The sequence below is a fragment of the Simochromis diagramma genome, unplaced genomic scaffold (genome assembly GCF_900408965.1).
Source record: "Simochromis diagramma unplaced genomic scaffold, fSimDia1.1 OVJJ01000631.1, whole genome shotgun sequence".
Classification (NCBI taxonomy): domain Eukaryota; kingdom Metazoa; phylum Chordata; class Actinopteri; order Cichliformes; family Cichlidae; genus Simochromis; species Simochromis diagramma.
In genome coordinates, this window is record NW_024387500.1 from 97110 (window position 1) to 117054 (window position 19945).

The 19945-nt window shown below is 41.4% G+C and overlaps 2 long non-coding RNA genes across 2 annotated transcripts; both read left to right on the plus strand.

Annotated features, from left to right (window-relative positions):
- Positions 1–4175: 4175 nt before the first annotated feature.
- On the plus strand, positions 4176–7660 carry LOC120725684. Its single transcript, XR_005694180.1, has 3 exons — positions 4176–4798; positions 5128–5182; positions 6462–7660. It is a non-coding gene; the product is annotated as an uncharacterized LOC120725684 (long non-coding RNA).
- A 2648-nt stretch (positions 7661–10308) lies between these two features.
- Positions 10309–14063, plus strand: LOC120725664. The gene is made up of 3 exons (XR_005694170.1): positions 10309–10605; positions 10725–12330; positions 12432–14063. It is a non-coding gene; the product is annotated as an uncharacterized LOC120725664 (long non-coding RNA).
- Positions 14064–19945: the final 5882 nt, after the last annotated feature.

The following is a 19945-nucleotide window of genomic DNA, read 5'->3' on the forward strand; positions in this document are numbered from 1 at the left end:
GTTATATAGCAAATGAATAAACCATTATATACACCAAAGGTGAAAACTAAAGAGATAACAGCTAACCATCATTCAAGAAGAACCCCATCCCCCCTGCATGATCACAATAGATGGTCCAGTCCACTTTATTGGCTTCTGCATTTAAACCAGCTCCACCCTCAGCCTCCTCTTTCAGCCAAACCAGGAAGGACTGGAGTGGAGGTCAGGTAACTCAGAAAGAGCAGAAATATAATCAATATAGCATACCTATATAAAATAACAAACAATGCAAAGCAAAGTCTATGCCACCATTTGGGCTATAGCTTAGTGCTGTCATGCATTACAGGTAAACTCAAAATATCAAATTAGTTAACTTATGATCACGGAAGCTTTAGAGCAGGGGTGTCAAACTCAAATACCCAGTGGGCCAAAATTCAAAACTGGAACAAGGTCGCGGGCTAACATTAATATTTATTGAAAAAAAAATCTTCCTCCAGATTTAAGAATGAATCTCTTCTTATGGACTCAAACAAGTTTTGCTGAAAAACTGAATATGGAACAAGCAAAGCTTAATACTAAACAATATATATATTAGCTGTATAATACCAGTAGGCCAGCTCTAATAATAATTTAGTATTGGCTTTGCGGGCCAAATGTAATTAGGCTGCGGGCCAAAATTGGCCCGCGGGCCAGAGTTTGACGCCTATGCTTTAGAGCATAATGTAAACATAAGACAAAAGACCAAATGAATATTACCTAAGTATCTCAGTTGTGTGGTTGCATGCATCCATCACAGAGAGAGAGAGAGAGAGAGAGAGCGAGAGAGCTGTGCATGAAGTGTGATTTTTATGGCGCTCGAAGCGAAACAGCAAAAGTCAGAGTGAATTCATGACGATGTTTATGTGAAGCGTAGTTTGGATCTTCTTTGGCTGCTGCTTCATGTTGTGTTGGGCTCTTGAATAAAACTCCTGCTCAAGTGATAACGTGGAGCAACAACAATCTTTAATGCAGTTTTTCTCGTGGCTGTTCATGTGCCAACCCATTTCCTGTTTGTGGGTAAGTACTGCCGCCTAGTGGCGCATGCATGTACATCCATATAGATTACACCACAGTTCAGTCAATATTGTTTGGACAGAGATAAAAGCTGCAGCTTCAGAATCAGCGCAAAAAGGGCGTAAACACAAAACGCGGACCGGCCGACGGATCAGAATCAGCGAGCTGTCGGCTTTCAGCCACGACCGTGTCCGTGCTGTCGGGTGAGAAAGCCACATCTCACTGATCCTGATCCGTGATCCATAAACGCTTTGTGTTTATGTCTTTGTGCACTGTAAAATGTAATTGGTGGACCATCACCTCACTACCTGGATCCTGGACTACCTCACCGACCGACCACAGTATGTGAGGACTCAGGGCTGTGTGTCGGACAGGGTCGTCTGCAGTACGGGGGCCCCACAGGGAACGGTTCTGGCTCCGTTCCTCTTCACCATCTACACTGCAAACTTCTCCCACAATTCCACCCAGTGCTTCCTGCAGAAGTTCTCTGATGACTCTGCAATAGTCGGCCTCATCACTGATGGGGACGACAAGGAGTACAGAGGTCTGACCCAAGACTTTGTGGACTGGTGCCAGCTGAACTACCTCCAGATCAACGCCAGTAAAACCAAGGAACTGGTGGTAGACTTCCGCAGGCACAAGCATTCTCCACTGCAACCACTGAACATCCAAGGTATGGACATTGAGGCTGTGGACAGCTACAGGTACCTTGGTGTTCATCTGAACAACAGACTGGACTGGACTCATAACTCAGACGCCCTCTACAGGAAAGGGCAGAGCAGGCTGTACCTGCTGCGGAGACTCAGGTCGTTTGGAGTGGAGGGCCCACTCCTGAAGACCTTCTATGACTCTGTTGTGGCTTCTGCTATCTTTTATGGCGTGGTCTGCTGGGGCGGCAGCATCTCTGCTGGGGACAGGAAGAGACTGAACAGGCTGATCCGCAGGGCCAGCTCTGTTCTAGGATGCCCTCTGGACCCAGTGGAGGTGGTGAGTGACAGGAGAACGGCGGCTAAGCTGTCATCCCTGTTGGACAACATCTCCCACCCCATGCAGCAGACTGTGACAGCACTGAGCAGCTCCTTCAGTGGCAGGCTGCGGCACCCACGGTGTGGGACGGAGAGATTTCGCAGGTCTTTCCTCCCCACTGCTGTCAGACTCCATAATAAAGACTTTAACTGATCAAGCACACACATCCATACATGTGCAATAATACTAAGTGCAATAATCCTTTCTGTCATCGTTGTATTTTTTACTCAGTTGTGTATATAGTATTTGTATTTGTATTCTATTTTTATCTTATTGTATATTTATTTTATTTTATTCTACTGTATATAGTATTTTATTCTATTCTGTACAGTTGTGTACTGTATTTATTCTTATTGTATTCAAATTTTTGCCTCATAACTTTTGCACTGTCCACTTCCTGCTGTGACAAAACAAATTTCCCACGTGTGGGACTAATAAAGGTTATCTTATCTTATCTTATCTTAATTCTAGATGTTTGTTATTTCAACATATTATTCTATATCAGTTTGACGATAGATGACTGAAGTTGTTGTTATAACATAGAATTACAAGTTAAAAACGTCCCAATTACACCAAAAAAAGCTAACTTGAAAACTCATGTCCAGCTAAATCAGCAACTTATGTGAACTTGACAATGTGGGGAAGTTGAGCACAGCAGGATTCAAAACTGTCCCACGTGACTGCTATCGAGGTGCATCATGGGGAATTGGCGGTTAACGACATGCTCACTTTACTTGGACGTTTTCTAATCGTCTTCTTTGGAATCTGCTTTCACGGTGAGTAACATTGGTTATAACTATAAGGAAAGAGAGCTACGAAAGTTGGAACATGTTTTGAATTTATGGCATGACGTGGGTTTTCTCTTTTAGCGAAATGTTTGCTTTAGCTAATGTAACTTTAGCCCACAAGGTCCAGCTTGTGTCATGACCAAACTTGACCTAATAAACTGACACATGGCCTTTTTATGGGTTTAATGTGGCACTGACCAAATCACAAGTATTGTGCCGCTAGCTTTAAGGTTGTGCACTCAACCACTGCTGCGATATTAGCAAGCTAACTCAGCTAATTAATAAAGCTCATTTCATATTGTCTCTGTACTTGTAACAACAGGCTGTTGTATTTTGGTGGAAGTTCATTTTGGCAGTATTTCCAATAACTGACTGGGTTCAAAAAGAACTTTTTGGCAGGACTGCTATGCTTGTTGTCATCTGTTTACCCTTATGCAATCACTTAAGTTGTTATTAACTGCTGCATGCTAAGCTGCAAGAGTGCACTGAGGATTGAGACAAAATATGGTCCACAAACCAGCATTATATTAGTTTTTATCAGATAGTCCTCCAGTGTGTTTATTTTTTGCTTTAATTATATTGTGCAGTTATTTGTTACCCTGAAATGCTTTATGCTTAACAACAGCTCGCTATTTTAACTTATTTTTGAACTCTTGTGATCAGTATGACCAGATTGTGTGAGTTTCCATACTGAAAGAGCTGTAGTTATAAAATAATTGGCATAAGAGACACTGATTTTTGGCATGATATACTGCAGAAGGTTTTTTGGGGTTTTTTTTTGTTGTTGCATAATTTACCTTTTAATTAAACTGCGTTCCCTGTATTGTAACAAAACTAACATTGTTTATATGTCAGAAAATTAGCAAACATGAATAAATGGCGAAAACAATATAATTATAACATATATTTTTATTTTACTTATTTTAGGTCTGTGAAGCCAAACTTGATGCTGGGGATTTATTTTTGTCAGTGGAGTCAAATGGTAAGTTACAATTTGTGCATTTTGTCATATTGGAAACACCACAGATTATATTGTAACTTAATAGCTCTGTAGAACAAATGATATAAAGATTGTGGTGTCAGGGTCCTTCTTAAGAAGTAATATTGCACTATTGATGATCGCATGCAGGTGGCATAAACTAAATATTCAGACGTGCTACCAACACATGATTCATTAACAAAGCAATGGAGCAGACTGTTTAGGTTCTTGTGGTTGTAATAACATCCATAACTGCAGGTTTGTCATTAATTTATTTTCACAGGTCTAGATGATCACATCTGACTTTGTCATTTAAATGAGGTGGACTTGCAAACTTTGGACTCTTTTGGGTAAATTGCTGTCCACTACATATACACAGAATGTGCACAGTATTTCAGATATAAAAAGGGAGTATGTAATGGACTTGCTGGCTTTAATGTAAAAATCCTGTTGTGTAACTTTAATGAGACAGTTGGACTAAAGCAGTATTGCTCATCAAGGTAAACATCTGAGGAATAAGGAAATTGTTACTTGTCCTTTTACTCAGTGTTCTTTTAATCGCACATTTACTAAAGTTTTACATCACATAAGTCATTTTCACAATCATTCTACTTTAAAAGATTGCAAGACAGAGCTTATTGTTCTCTGAACTTCCTTGTTCGCTGAACGGCAGGTAAAGTGCATCTTTTTGTTTGTTTGCTTTTGTGTGTTTGTGTTTTCTCTAATAGGTCTCAGATGACGGTTTGCTTAAATTTGGGTCTCAAAGAATCCTTTTTTTTTTATTCTGCCTGTACTCCCCACCCCTCTTCTTCTGTTGCTCAGGTTGAAGCAGGACTTGACCGTCTTACATCTGTTGACCTGAAAGGGTTCCTTTTTGCTGTGCTTGACCATTATGGAGAGGTTCGTGGAGCTGTACAAAATCAAGAGCGGCATAGGAGGGCTAACTAGGCTCATAAAATGCTTCGGTGATGATGTAAGTGTTCAACTGCGAAATCTAGTCCTTGTTTAAGTTTTAGGTTATCCAGTTCAACTGATGAACTCATTGAAAGAAAGCTGATAAGTAAAGTCTGTCATCATATTTCACAACTGGACATTTAGTGTGGTAACTTTTACTGTGTATATTGGTGGTAGGTTGGATATCATATTCTACTTGAATGTCCTGATAAGCCTGATTCAAAATCTCTAATGATAATCATATATTGATGGAGTTATGTATCAAAAAGCTGTGAATTTGGAGCTGTCTGCATGCTTCATAAACACTGTTTAAAGTGTTTTTGTTTTCTTTTTGACTTCTTTGACCAGAGCCCTACACAAAGGAAGAGGACAGAGGACCTCACACACTCTCAAGACTGTGAAGGTTAGCATTGTTTCTTTTAGTAAATTTAATAATGACAGCACCACAGTGGATTTTAAATGAAACAATAGATGCCACATGATAACATGTGTACTTCTTCCTCACCAAATGTATTATTACAAGATCTTTGACACTGCAGATGGTCTGGGTTTCAGAGAAACAAACTGGCAAGCTAGCATTGATATTATTAGTGTCTTGTGTTTATTCGTGTCTTCACCAGGGTCTTTGACATTTCGCTGCTGTACTGTTCACTTCAGCTTTACGTTTGATTTCTCACATTGTATATTGTAATGGGAGAGATATTAGGATATTTAAGGGCCTGCAGTGGCTGCTACAGCTGTGGGGGGCAATACTTTGGTGAAATGTCCTGGACCCTGGAAAAGAGACTGTGTAGACTGGGTAAGCAATTAAAGGTTACTGGCCCAGAGTCATTGGGCAGCTGGGTAAAGGTGGATGTTGATATTCAGTGCCAATTATGCAACCTGTTCAGCCATGTCTATGTGCTCTTTTTATGCTGTTAACATCGGGAGAAAAAATAAACTTTAATCAATAAACTGATTAAAGAAGCATTGTCTATGGAGCCACAATCTGATCCTGTAGTGTAGCTGCAGTTTGCACAGTTCATGTATTCTCAGACAGATTTGGTTTAGAGCACAGCCAATATTTAGCATAAGTAGATTTAAATTCACACACACTGATGATGGCAATTTACGTTGTAGCCACAGCCACCCTGGGGCGCACTGACAGAGGCGAGGCTGCCGGACACTGGCACCACCGGGCCCTCTGACCACCACCAGTAAGCAACAGGTGAAGTGTCTTGCCCAAGGACACAACGACTGAAACTGTTGGAGCCGGGGCTCGAACTGGCAACCTTCCGATTATAAGACGAAATGTCAACTCTTGAGCCACGATTCAGTCATCCACCCATGTGTGTGAATGACTGGATGTGTAAAGCGCTTTTGAGTCCTTAAGGTACTAATAAAGCGCTTTACAAATACAGGCCATTTACCATTTAAATGGAAAATTTTGTTTGAATTCTGCAATTGAAGACATGCTCAGTTATTTATGAACATGGTCATTTATTTAAAGCAAGAAATGGATTTGTAACATGGGGGTGCATATCTCATTCTGAAAAAACGTTAACAACTAATAAGTGTTACCCAAAGCCAATCACCATCATCCAAGGCATCGGTATGGCTCTTCTTTGGAAAGACATGAATTCTTAAGCACGAGGGATATTGTGTAATTTTATTTTATTTTTTGTCTTTGAACCCTTTTATAGCCGACAGGTACTGAAGACACGTTTTCTAAGAGGATGAAAGTTGCCATTGTGATGGTGAAAGAAGAAGACATCGTCGATGTGTTGGTTGTCCTTGAGGCGGCAGTAATCCTGTCTAATCTGAGGGATGTCTCAAGTGCCATTTCCATGCTGATGGGCCTTCTCTTTGCCCTCAACATAGACTATCCAACGGAACTTAAGGGCATCTTTGAAGTCATTCAGAACATCCTAATGAACATTGGTGGAAGGCAGTGCGTCTCACTAGTGCATGGTCTAAGAAACAGACTCTTGCAGAAAGCCATGCAGAACTGTAATTGTATGCTCACAGCATACAATTGCCTTAGTGTTAAGGACAGTTTTTATTTTACTGTTTGTTTGTTTTTATTCTTGCAAGTTCTCATTCTCACTTTTGTATGTCACTAAATGACTACACTTTACATTCCAGATTAGACAATTACTCATTTGTTCATGGTTTAAGAAACTTATGTGAACAACAATATAATGGTGGACTCTGCAGATGCTTATCTCATCAAGTCAGTAGTTTTTCCTTTGTTTTGCAATTGAGCAGACTCACTGTTTCTGACATATTCATATTATCAAATGTTTCAGAAGCATGCACTCATTTTCAGAGATATTGGTGGAATTTGTTGCAATTGTAAACGAAGACAAATGGAAGAGTTTGATGTCTTAGTTGTTATAAACTGATCTTTACTGTCACTTATCAAAGGTTTTGTACCATTTTAATATTTCAAGTTTTATGCTAACAGGTGTGACTGAGCACAATGAAGTTTAAAAATTTTGCAAATGTAAAGAATAACTTTTCTAAAATAGCAAGTGTCCCGTTGATACATTACAATAATGCAGACTTTATGTTGTTACTTCACAAGAATCACTACTGCTCCTAGAGTATTGGTCAGAATTTAATCTTCCCCCAAACTGGGCTCAAGACCAAGTTCAAATTTATTGTTTCACAGGGAGCAACCCTTGAGTTTTGATGGATTGTGAGCCTGATGAGCTACGTCACTGATTTCTGTTTCTCAGATGACTAAGATGGCACAATAAATGTTGAATGTTGCGTGCTCATGAGTAATTGTCTTGTCATGTTCCTAAAACAAACTTTCTACCTGAATTGATCAGATACACTTTAATGGAATCTGTGGGTTTTTATTTTTTTTTCTGTAAACAACAGAAAATTAATTTAAAGGAATGTAGATATTTAAACCTAACAGGTAGTTTTGCTGAAATGGATGTTAGAAAGCTTAAAAAAAAACTTAAGATGTTCAATACACATTTTTCTTTACATCCAGTCAGTCAACTCTGATAATTAAAATGAAACTGATTTACAAGTTCACTCAGCTACCTTATGGAGCTCGGTTAATTAATAAACTTAAATCAACTTAGCTAACAGATTATGTTAGTTAAGCTAAAATAGATTCCTAAGTTAAAAGAACTAAAGTATTTGAATTAACTAAAAAACCCAAGTCAACTGAACTAGGACAAGAGTTTAAACAATAGATTATTTTAATTTAGCTGAAAGGGTTTTCCCAAGTAAAAATGACAATTAAAGGAGTTGAACTGGCTAACAAATCTCAGTCAACTAAACTAAGACGGAAGTTTAGACAACATGTGATTTTTCATCAACATAACATTTGGTTGTGTTACAAGAACAAACTCTTTCTTGACTTAACTTAAAATTTTAAGGCAGCCCTTTACCTGATATTTTTAAGTTGAAACAAGTTATTTTACAGTGTGGTTTAAACTGTGAATATACTGCTGTGTATTGAAGTTCCTCTTGTTTTGCATAGAAATAGACTATAATATATATAATATAATATAGTCGGCCTCTTGTGTAAAGTACACAGTGATGCTGAAGTCAGAAGCTGTGGTCAGTTCAGTCAGCCCAGGTTTCAGTATTCATGACATGCCTGAGGTCAAATTTGACCTCACTCCCCCTTAGTTAAAAGAAATAATGAAAGCGCATGAAAAAACTCCTGACTTAACTCTCTGTGCTTGCATTGGCTCTCAGGAAGGCATCAGTGCAGCACTGTGCCAGTGACAGTGATGTAAGCTGCTCATCATTGGTTATGGGTCAAAAACTGCGCCAAAGGCTAATTATCACCTCAATTCCTGAAAAGCAGGAAATATGAATGATTTTGAGAATATATGTATTCTGCCCGTTCCATTATTTTATGATACAGGCAATAATTCATGAACCCTGTCTGTCCATCCTATGAATTCTAGCCAAAAGCACCTGAGAACATGCACATGATGCGGTGAGCAACCAGTGTGCAGAGCACAGCGATGAAGACAGAGTGGAGCAAGTTTCAAGCTTCTGACGCTCCAGGTAACTGCACACAGATAACCTGAGACATGTGTGAAGCTTTCAGTGGGTCTGTGTGACGGTTTATTGGGTAGAAACAGGCTCGAAACCACAACTGTTTCATACAATTATATTTGGCCCCCGAGAAGTTTTACAGCTTTCCTAGTGATAAAAACCTCTATTGTAATTCATGCTACTGCTGGGATTAAATTATTTGAAGTGCCTCAATTCTGCCATATAACCATATAGTGTAGTGTTAACTGGACACGGCCCTAAAAAATAAAGGCATTAGACAAGTGTCCCTGGAAGTCAAACGCTGCAGACTCTCACTCACGCTTGCCTGGGAAAAAGTAGATAAGACGGGACCATCTCTGGTGGAAAGTTACTGACACACTGTTGTTTAGACTAGAGTGAGAGAGCGTCTGTAATAAAACTGTCAGGGGCGCACCAGCATTTTGAGATCAACGTGTCGTGCAGGACGCATCTCCCTCCTAGATGTAATAAAGAGCTAAATGGTCTACTGAGCAGTGTTTTGTCTTCCATCGGATGCCTCGGAGGAATCAAAGGAACTCGGTGAAGTGTTGATATTTAACACTACACAAAATCATCAAGCAAATGACAATTAAAAGTTTTTACTACAGAAATTTCTGTTTTTTTCACGACTACAGTTTAAAAAACGAAAGGAAAAAACTGTGCAGTGTGGGCAATGAGCTGTCAGGGCTTTTACACGTTTATTTCTTATGATTTAAGCACAAAGAGCCGTGCCAACAGATTTCTGTCTTTGTCACAGCAGCTTTTTCTTTATCATGTAGAAAAACAGTTAAATATGTCACTTCTTTACACAGTAAGGGGAGTTTCACTGGTCTGGCATACAGTGGGCTGTATGTGGCCCGCTATGTAAAATGAGTATAAATCTTCATGGTCTGAGAGATGTAGCCCACAAGAATGATTGAGGAATCAGGGCTGGACTGGGAGGAAATCGGCCCTGGCAGTTTTGGTCTAGGTGGCCGATCATGATCACTCCAGAAAAAGACAGAAATATATAAAAAATAACTTAACATACAGTGGTGTGAAAAAGTGTCACACTTAAATGTTTCAGATCATCACATTTAAATATTACACAACAACAACACAAGTCAACACAAAATGCACTTTCTAAATGAAAGTGTTTATTATTAAGATAAATTAACTGTGGCGTGTCACAGACCAGAAGATCCTCCAAAGACAGACATCATGCCAGCATCCTAAGAGATTCAGAAACAAGTGAATTGAGACCTGTCAGTGTGGACAGGGTTATAAAGCCATGTCTAAAGCTATGGGACTCCACCAAACCACAGTGAGAGCCATTATCCACAAATGGAAAACACGGAACAGAGGTGAACCTTCCTCGGAGCGGCCGGGCATCCAGCCACGACGCATCCAAGAGGTCACCAAACAGCCCAGAACAAAGAGCTGAGACTCACTCGCCTCAGTAAAGGTTCGTCACAAACGGGAAGTAACAAAGTACAAATACTTTGTACTCTACTGTACTAAAGTAGAACTTTCAGATATCTGTGCTTTACTGGAGTATTTTTTACTTTTCCTCATTACATTGTAAACAAATAACTGTACTTTGGACTTCTTACATTTTGTTTTTACTTTTGATTTAACAAATTTGCAGGGGGTTATTGTTTCTGTCACTCTGAGCGTACAGTCCTCTTTGAAATAATCACCAGGGGACGTTACATACAAAGAGATGACGTGTGCCACAGTAACAGGTCCAAGTGGGCCATCTAACGAGCCCTACAGAAGACTATCAAGCATAAAGGGAGTAACATGTTGTGGCAGGTAATTTCAAACGCAACGTTTCTATCAGCCCAACAAACATCAGCAAACACACAAGCTGTTTTTGTGTAGTTTCTCTCACAGTGTGTTGCAGCTAAAGGTCCCGCTGCTGTATTTCACAGGGACAGAAACGAGTTTGAAATAACTTCACGCAGAGATGGAGAAAGAATACAGGACAGGAAGAGGAGAGCTTATATTTAAAGGTAAGGACTGCTCAGTGGCATTTGATATAAACTGAAAGCTTACATGGAAGTCTTCATGTTCTCATATTGTGAAACACGCTGTAAAGCAAACTAACTGTGTTACTTAAAGAGCACATGAAAGTCCTCTGCAGGTTAGTGCAGGATAATCAGGTTAGTTTACAGTAAAGAACTGTGTGACTGATGCTCAATGGCTGTGGTGCTCGTGGTCTGTTACATCAAGTGTAACAGAGATGAATATGAATTTCAGCTGGTGATGCTTAAATGTAGAAAAAAGATGGTGTAAACAGTGAACTGTCAGTGTAGAGGGTGGAAATCAGCCAGGACAGAAATACCTGCTTACATGTTGTTGATTTCAGTTTCTACAAAGAGCCCCTGCAGCTGATTTTAGGTTCCCCCACCTGCTAAATCACACTGTAAGATGAAAACCTTGCTGAGCAAAAGGAACAAAGGCTGCTCTCAGTTCTGCCAGAAAGCATCGCGATGATCCCCAAAACTTTTGGGAAAATACTCTGTGGCCTGTTGAACTGTCTCTGCTGCTCGTCTGCAGAAGTGACGAGTATCTCAGCCTTCCACACAGTGAGCCTTTTCTCTTCATTCAGATTGTATCATGGACTTAAGATCTGTTGTTTGATCTTTTCCTTCCACCTCTCCTGGTTTATTTCTCACTGATCTCACTTGCTACAGTGACTATAATAAAAACATCCTGTTTGTGGAACAGCACGTGTGTCTGATCACTCTGCACTGCACGCTCAATACAAATCTCACCGCCAGTATGGACCTCAGTCACAAAGAGAAAACCTCAACACATAATATACACAATACATGAATCCCAGCTGTCATGATGTGCACCAAAAAGGGATTAATCCTGTTTTTTCTCAGTCCTTGCAGCGCTTTCTGTCACCTAGAGCCAGTTAATGTCTCCAGATCAGCCCTAAAGAAGTGCTGATCTTTGAAAATGAATCCACTGTGAGTGAGTGGACAAATGTCATTGTTTTTAAGCCCCACCGATACAATCATAGTCTAACTGTACAATGCAATGTAGTCCAAATAATCCAGCACATATACAGCAGTGAAGAGACAGAGGGGTCAGTGAGCAGGGACCTTTCAAAATGCTACATTTTAGGTTTTATCTTTGGCAGAATCACACTCTTACTTTTCTGTGTTCGTGTATTTGAAGTGAAATTAAAGCTAATTAGAGCTTAATGGCATGAAAGTGAAAGTGGAAAGTGCTAAAAATACAGAATTATCCTTTCAAGTGAATCTAAATATTTTCCTTCCTCTGTCTAAAAGAAGCTTCATCTCCTCTCTCTGTTTATACCAACTCTACTGTCTGACTGGCTTCTGGAGACTCAGATTTGAAGTTTGCCAAACAGAAAAATTGATATTGTTCACTGAATGTTTTCTAACAGTAAACATTTTTCTAACATTTGTTCCCAGTTTCTGTCTTTCCATGTGTTGTCCCGTAATCTGAACTGGAACCCAATGAAGCAGAGTGTAATCACCTCCTACGAGCCATCCTGTCACAGTGAGTGGAAGCTGCAGTATAATATACTGGCTCTGTCATTTACAATGTGAGCTATTCATGGTGGCCTAAAACAAACTGTGTGCATGCTCTTGTTGTTAAAGGGAATCATCCTGCAAAGCCACAAGTCAGCGTCACCTCTGTTTCCTGCTTGTCCAAAGTGAACCGTGATGAAAAGATCAAGTCATACAGAAGTGAAGCAGCAGGATCAGTCATGAACGCACGAGTTTGTTTGTTTTGTGGCACCACAAGGGAGCCTGGAGTGACTGGAGCTCCACTGGATCATCACCAGTAGGAAGAAAAAAAACAACCACGTGGAACATTTTTGTAGAATCGTTGCAAATTTTCCAGCACACACTGGATGTGATCTGGGAATGCAGTTTCTTCCAACGTGTACTCAGATATTTATGCAATACTTCTGTAAGAATGCTGTTTGTTGACTTCAGCTCAGCATTCAGTACAGTCATTCCCTCCAAGCTGATCACCAAACTTGTGGATTTTGGACTCAGCAACTCCAGGCGACCGTGGTTCAGGGGATTGGGAAGCTCATCTATAACCGGAAAGTTGCCGATTTGATCCCCCTGGTCGTTGTGTCCTTGGGCAAGACACTATATAAATGCAATCCATTATTATTATTATTATCTGTACCTGGATCATGGACTTTCTGACCAACAGACCCCAGCATGTAAGGTCAGGCCATAACTGCTCTACCACCATCACACTCAACACTGGCACTCCACAGGGCTGTGTGCTGAGCCCGTTCCTCTATGACTGCAGACCTCGGTCCGGATCCAACTCCATCATCCAGTCTGCAGATGACACCGCGGTGACTGTCTCATCAGAGACAATGATGAGTCTGCTACTGGGAAGAGTAAAGCACCTAGCTGTGTGGTGCTGACAATAACCTGCTCCTGAATACCAGCAAAACCAAAGAGCTCATTGTGGACTTCAGGAGGGAGAACAGAGACCCCCATGTCCCCACCTACATAAATGGCACAGCTGTTGAACGGGTCTCCAGCTTCAAGTTCTTGGGGATCCACATCTCTGAGAATCTCACCTGGTAAACTAACACCTCCAGCCTGGTCAAGAAGGCCCATCAGCACCTCTTTTTCTTGAGGACACTGAAGAACCACATGTCTGCTGACATACTGGTTAACTTCTACCACTATGTGATAGAGAGCATCCTGACCAACTGTGTCACAGTGTGGTATGGGAACTGCTCTGTTGCTGGCCACAAGGCACTGCAGCGGGTTGGGCAGTTTTCACCACAGGGACTCCACTTCCTGCCATTGAGGATGTCCACAAGAAGAGATGTCTATGCCGAGCACGCATCATTCTCAGGGACTCCTCTCATCCTGCCAATAAACTCCTCCAGCTCCTCCCCCCTAGAAGGTGCTACAGGAGCCTTCAGACTAAAACCAGCAGGTTTAGGAAGAGCTCCTCCCCCACAGCTGTCACCCTACTGAACTCAGCCCCCGCTGAGCCTTTCCATCCACACTCACTGAACCCTTCTACACTCCTCCTCCCAGTGACCATGATCATTTCATTCTCAACATTCACCACATGCTCACATTGGTTACTGCTATAGTTTTAGGACACTGACAGAGTCTCTGTTATAGTGCCTACACTGTTCACTGTTACAGTCTGTTCAGAGAGCTACGCTTCCACTGCTGTAGATATATTCATAGCACTCTGTAGATCTGTTTACCTCACACCGATACATCTGCATATATGTAGCACATCTGTATATTTGTTCACAGTACCTGTAGTCATACACAGTACGATATGTAGTGAAATGCTTGGACAACTGCTCGTGACCTAAAGAAAACAAAAAGGAAAAGGCTATGAATAAGATAGGAAATAAATATGAAAAATTAAAAAGGGTAAATTTAACTAGGAAGGAATAAAATATAAATTAAGGTTAAAAATGAAATAACTGTACAACACAAATTAGAATGAAGGGTAAATTTAACTGGGAAGAATAAGATAAAATATATAAATTAAAGTTGAAAATAAAATAACTGTACAACAAAATACACAATACACAATATAGAACTATATAAGAATGTATGAAGAAATCTAAATATAAATAAATATATACACAATAACAGCAGCTGTACAAGTATTAACCGGAAATGAAGAATATAGTGACCAGTGTTGTGCAAAAACAAAGTCCAGAAAGTCCAGTGTGTGTAAGAACTGTATGTGTGGGTCAGTACTGTGTGGTGGTGTGATTGAGAGACCGTATCGCCTGCGGGAAGAAGCTCCTCCTCAGTCTCTCTGTGTTGGTCTTCAGGGAGCGGAATCGCTTTCCTGACCTCAACAGAGAGAACAGTCCGTTGTTGGGATGGCTGAGGTCCTTCACGATCTTCCTGGCCTTGGTCCAGCACCGCCTGCTGTAGATTGAGTGCAGGTCAGGGAGCTCGGAGCGGATGGTGCGCTCAGCTGACCGCACAACCCTCTGTAGAGCTCGTCTGTCCTGCATGGTGCTGTTCCCGAACCAGGTTAAGATGTTTCCCGCCAGGATGCTCTCTATGGTGCACGAGTAAAAGTTCCTGAGCACCTTGGAGGGCAGTTGGAAGTCTCTCAAGCGTCTGAGGTGGTAGAGACGCTGTCGGGCCTTTTTCACCACGGTGTTGATGTGACAGGACCATGACAGGTCCTGCGTGATGTGAACTCCGAGGTATTTGAAGCTGTCCACTCTCTCCACTGGGCACTCGTTGATGACGGGGGTCTGGTAGTTCCTCTCCTGCTTAGTGCTGAAGTCCACTATCACTCCTTTGTCTACTGCGTTTAGAAAGGTTTTCCGGCACCAGTTCTCAGACCTAATCTCTTCAGGTAGCCGTCTCTGATAGAGATCAGCCCCCACGACGGGTCGTCAGCAACTGATAGTGGTGGAGCTGGTATGGCACACAGTCATAGTGTACAAAGAGTACAGCAGGGGCTCAGAACACACCCGGGGGCCTGCGAGAGTGGTGGGGCTGAGCTGACCCACTTCTCCGTGGTCTAGTAGGAGTTGAATCCACTGAACAATAATGCGCTAGTCCCATGCTCCAGCTGGTGGTGAGTGAGGGATATGGGTTAATGCAGAGCTGTAGTCTGAAGACATTTAACATATTCCCGATTCTGTGCCAAGTGAGTGATTGATGTTGAGGAGATGAAGGCACGTCTGTGACGATCTGCCCATCTGTACAGCAATACAGAACATCTGTATGCTACACCATCTGTATATCTGTACATATGTATACAACAGTACATCTGTATATCTGCTCTCTACTGAACTTATACATGATCTGCTCTTATTGCACTTACTGATTAGATGCAAACTGTATTTTGTTACCCTGTATTTAGACATGTGTAATGACAAACGTTGAATTCTAAATGCTATCCTAAACATTTAAACAGCTACAGGAGAAGTTTTTAGAAGACCAGTAAAGAGAGCATGGAGGCAGATGGAGGATGCCAAGTCCACTGAATCTACACACTTCCTGTTTCCACCTCATCCTTCCAGTGCTTTACTACTATGGGCTCAATTGTGGTCATAAATATTTTGTACTTGTAAATCAGGATTTGTGTGTGTAAAAAAGATTTGTGTGTGGACTTATCCAAAAAATACGTGTGAAAGTCTGCACTAAACTTTCAAGTTACAAGTACGAATTTTGACCCTATTTTTCTTCCTCTCATCTGATTGGCCAAGATCATGTCAATCACAAATTTAACTATCCAATCAGAGAACGCGATTGCGTGTCCCGCGAAAATTTGGAAGCAGATTTGTATCGCGAAAACGTGTGAAACGGGCATCAGTGTAGCGCGTCTGGCACGTTTGGCTCACGAATAAAACCACGCGCGTCTGTTTTTGTGTTGCATTTTGTGCATACGCGCGTTTCGCGTCTACTGCTCAAGTTGGAAAAATCTGAACTCCAGCGTCAAATCGCACCGTGACAACCAATCAGGAGCCTGGTGACGTGGCTCTGACCTAGGTCAAAGGGGCAGATCCAGCCAAAGCCCTTCATTCTTCATTCAGTATGGAGGAAAAGCTCATCACTGCCGTGGACCCTAGCAATCAGTCGTTGTCTGATGAGGCAGCAGCTCTCCAGGGCAGAAACAATGCTGTTATTTTTCTCCTCCTTCTCCCTGAGGCTCTTCCACTCCAAGCTGAGTCCTTTTTATTCCTGTCTCTCTGTAAATAGTTACATTTTATATATTTATGTTTAATGTTTTTGTTAGTGAATTTATATATTTTTTCCAATAAACATTTGTAATGACTAATGTCTCAGTTCTACTACACAGCAAATATTATACTAATGACAAAACATTCTAATACAGTGGGAGGCAAAAGTTTGGGCAACCTTGTGAAAAGTCATTATTTTCCTGTACAAATCGTTGGTTGTCACAATAAAAATTGTCAGTTAAATACATCATATAGGAGACACACACAGTGATATTTGAGAAGTGAAATGAAGTTCACTGGATTTACAGAAAGTGTGCAATAATTGTTTAAACAAAATCAAGCAGGTGCATAAATTGGCAACACAAAAATAGAGAAATGAAATGAATATTTAGTGTATATATCAATGTGTGTGTCTCCTATATGATATATGCAAGTGACATTTTTTACTGTAACAGCGATTCATACAGGAAAATAATGACTATTAATAAGGTTGCCCAAATGGTTGCATCACACTGGTTATAGGAACATAGTGAAGACAAGTTATTTAAGAGTAAAAAGATGTTATTTTATTTTGGAGTAGAGCTGCATTTATTAAGAAAATTTTAAAAAGACAGGAACACTCTTTAGAGGTTTGTGGGTGGCTCTTAAAAGAGCCGTTGTGGGGAAGTCACTCAGACTTCAAACAGGCTACTCCTTTGGTTGCCAAGACACGGCTCCCTCCGCCGAGAAGTGGGCCATGAACTTCTCCCCCACCAGGACAGCCTCTCTGGAGGAGTTGTTTGCTGCTACACGACCCAGGCCTTGCAACGGCTCCACCACAGCAGGTGCCACACCCCTCACAGCAGGTGCCCCTCTCTTGTCCAAACAGCGCAGAAAATTGTGGAGAACACACGTTGCCTTCACACACTTCTCCGCAATTTCAGGACGGAGCTCCATGGAGCGCAGATACAACCTCTACTGTGAGGGAGAGAGGGAAGTTCCAGCGCTCCTGGAATCCCTCTGCAATGCACCGCCAGTCTGCAGTTGAAGGCACAGCCATGAAGTCGTCCACTAGACAGTCCCAGATGGACGTCGCTACCTGGGGGGTGATCTGGCTCACCAAGGACACGCCAACTCGAAAACTGAATGCGATGGTCCTGAAGGAGTCCTTGGTGGCAAGGAACCTGGACAAAATGCTGCAGTTACAAAATACATTATTCAAATTCCAAAATACTTTTGTGATGTCAGATTTAAATTACAAAACATAAATCTTACATAAAACCTTTTGTAATTATAAGGATAATTACATGATATATATTAGATATAATCTAAAACAGTCTGCTGGGATTATATACAAATATTCAACTATCCCAGAATTAAACCAGGTCTAAATAAAAAGAAAGGAGTGAGTATCACTACAAAGATTAACCCACAGTGGTCCTCATACCACAGTTTGATATCAGCAAACAGCGAGAGCATACACTGATATGACACCACAGCCATGCTATCATTCAAACACTGATAACGGCATAAATCGAATTAAATCGGGACTTGATGAGACCTGAGTATCACTAGAAATATTATAAACAGTCGTCTCCGTACCACAGCTTGCTATCAGTAAACACCGACAGCATTCATTGATAGCATAGCACATCCATGTTAGCACAGGTATCAATAAAGGACTACCGTATTAAACACTAACCTCAAGCAGATGGACAGGCGCTCTGCAGGTGGGATTGAGCGTCTGTAGTTGGTGTCTAGGCGGGCAATGCTGGGACCAACGCGGGACAGCAGGTCCTCAAACTGGGCGAGTGAAAGACGGTGGTATTGCTGGGATCGGCCGTCATCCAGGCGCAGCTCCTGGAGCAAATGGTGAAACTCACCAAACTGCTCACGCGTCTGGAGGACCTGATGGACCCAGGTACGGCCAGGACGTCCTTAACGCCGCTGCTCTGCTCCTTTTTGGCTCCTACCTTAAAGCACACTGTGCGCTGTCGATCTTACGTGCTGCACAATAATGTTTAACATTTAGTATTTACTGTTATATTCCCATAGATCATCATGGTGTTGTTTATTTTATTGCTCTAGTCTTCTTCTGCTTGTTTTCTTTTTTCTTTCTCAACAGGTGATCCAGGAAAAAAAAAAGACCCCGACGTATTAGCCAGAGGTCCCTTTACTACGGTTCGGAGCCGCGACCTGTTTTATATACGAGATTGCTGCAAAAAGTGCAGCCTTACCTGATGTGCACCTACTGTTACTCATTTATATTAAGATTTAAACATCTAGTTGGTGTTGGTATGGAGAGTAACCTTCAGTAATAGTAATAAATCACACAGCAATAGTACATTCATGTAGTTGTAAAGTATTCAGAATACGTTACTTCTGTAATCTTTGGTGGAATACATTTTAAAATTAACACTGTCAACAGGTTAGCACCTCATACCACAGTGCAGCAAAGCAGTCTCATGAGCGCTGGGAAAGACACGCCCCAAAACAGACAGTGCAGGAGATGACAAGGTTAGTAAATGTATGGTGAAAATTATACTTTTAGTTATCTTGTTAGTTATCTACAAAATCTGCTTCTCACATATAGGGCATTTCCAAGATTTTTTTTCAAAACTTCTTCAATTTATTTCATTACAGCTGTCCTGTGCCAGATGTTCTGTTGACCCACAGTGAGAGGCATCATTTCAGAAACACCAGGAAGACTGAAACTCATCGCCGGGATCAAGCAGGGCTCGTGATCTTCACCAGCAACTCCCTCACAAGAAGGATGAATCCAGCATTTCATGAACACTGATGGAGACCTTTGCTTTGTGTAATGTTAGAAGTAGCAAAAAAAAAAGTTTTCTGGCACAACTTCACCTGCTTCCAAGGTGCATGGAGAGGATAAAAGAATTCACAAAGCAGGAACTCCAGCAACACTTGAGGGAAGATGAACAACTTTAATAATAGACCAATGCGTTTCGGCTTGTGGCCCTGATGAAGGCCACAAGCCGAAACGCATTGGTCTATTATTGGACCTCACCTGACCTCGTCGAGCAGGTGAGGTCATGTGATCGGCCCAGTGCCTATCCTGTCAGTCCCACTTTAACCAGTAAGAGATGTGGAGGCGGTGAGATTGTTACAGCTCTGTAAGACCCGCCGAGCGTCTTAGTTACGCCACACTGACGATTTCACACGTTTAAATCCCTGAACTCACTGCGTGATTGGATGATGAAATCCTCGACGCTCGTTATTGGCTGCCATGCTTCGTTTAACACGCCGGCACTCTGCGGCGCACCGACGTGTTAAACCACGTCAAACGAGGCTTTTGTAACATTTTTCAGATTGAAAGTGAAATAATATCAATATTGGCATTAATGTTTGAAAATCTTCCTTCCTTCCTTCCTTCCACCGTATTAAATTCAGAAACCTTCAAGGAGACTGATGTACATCTTTGTTTCGGTTGCATATCGATGTTATTCT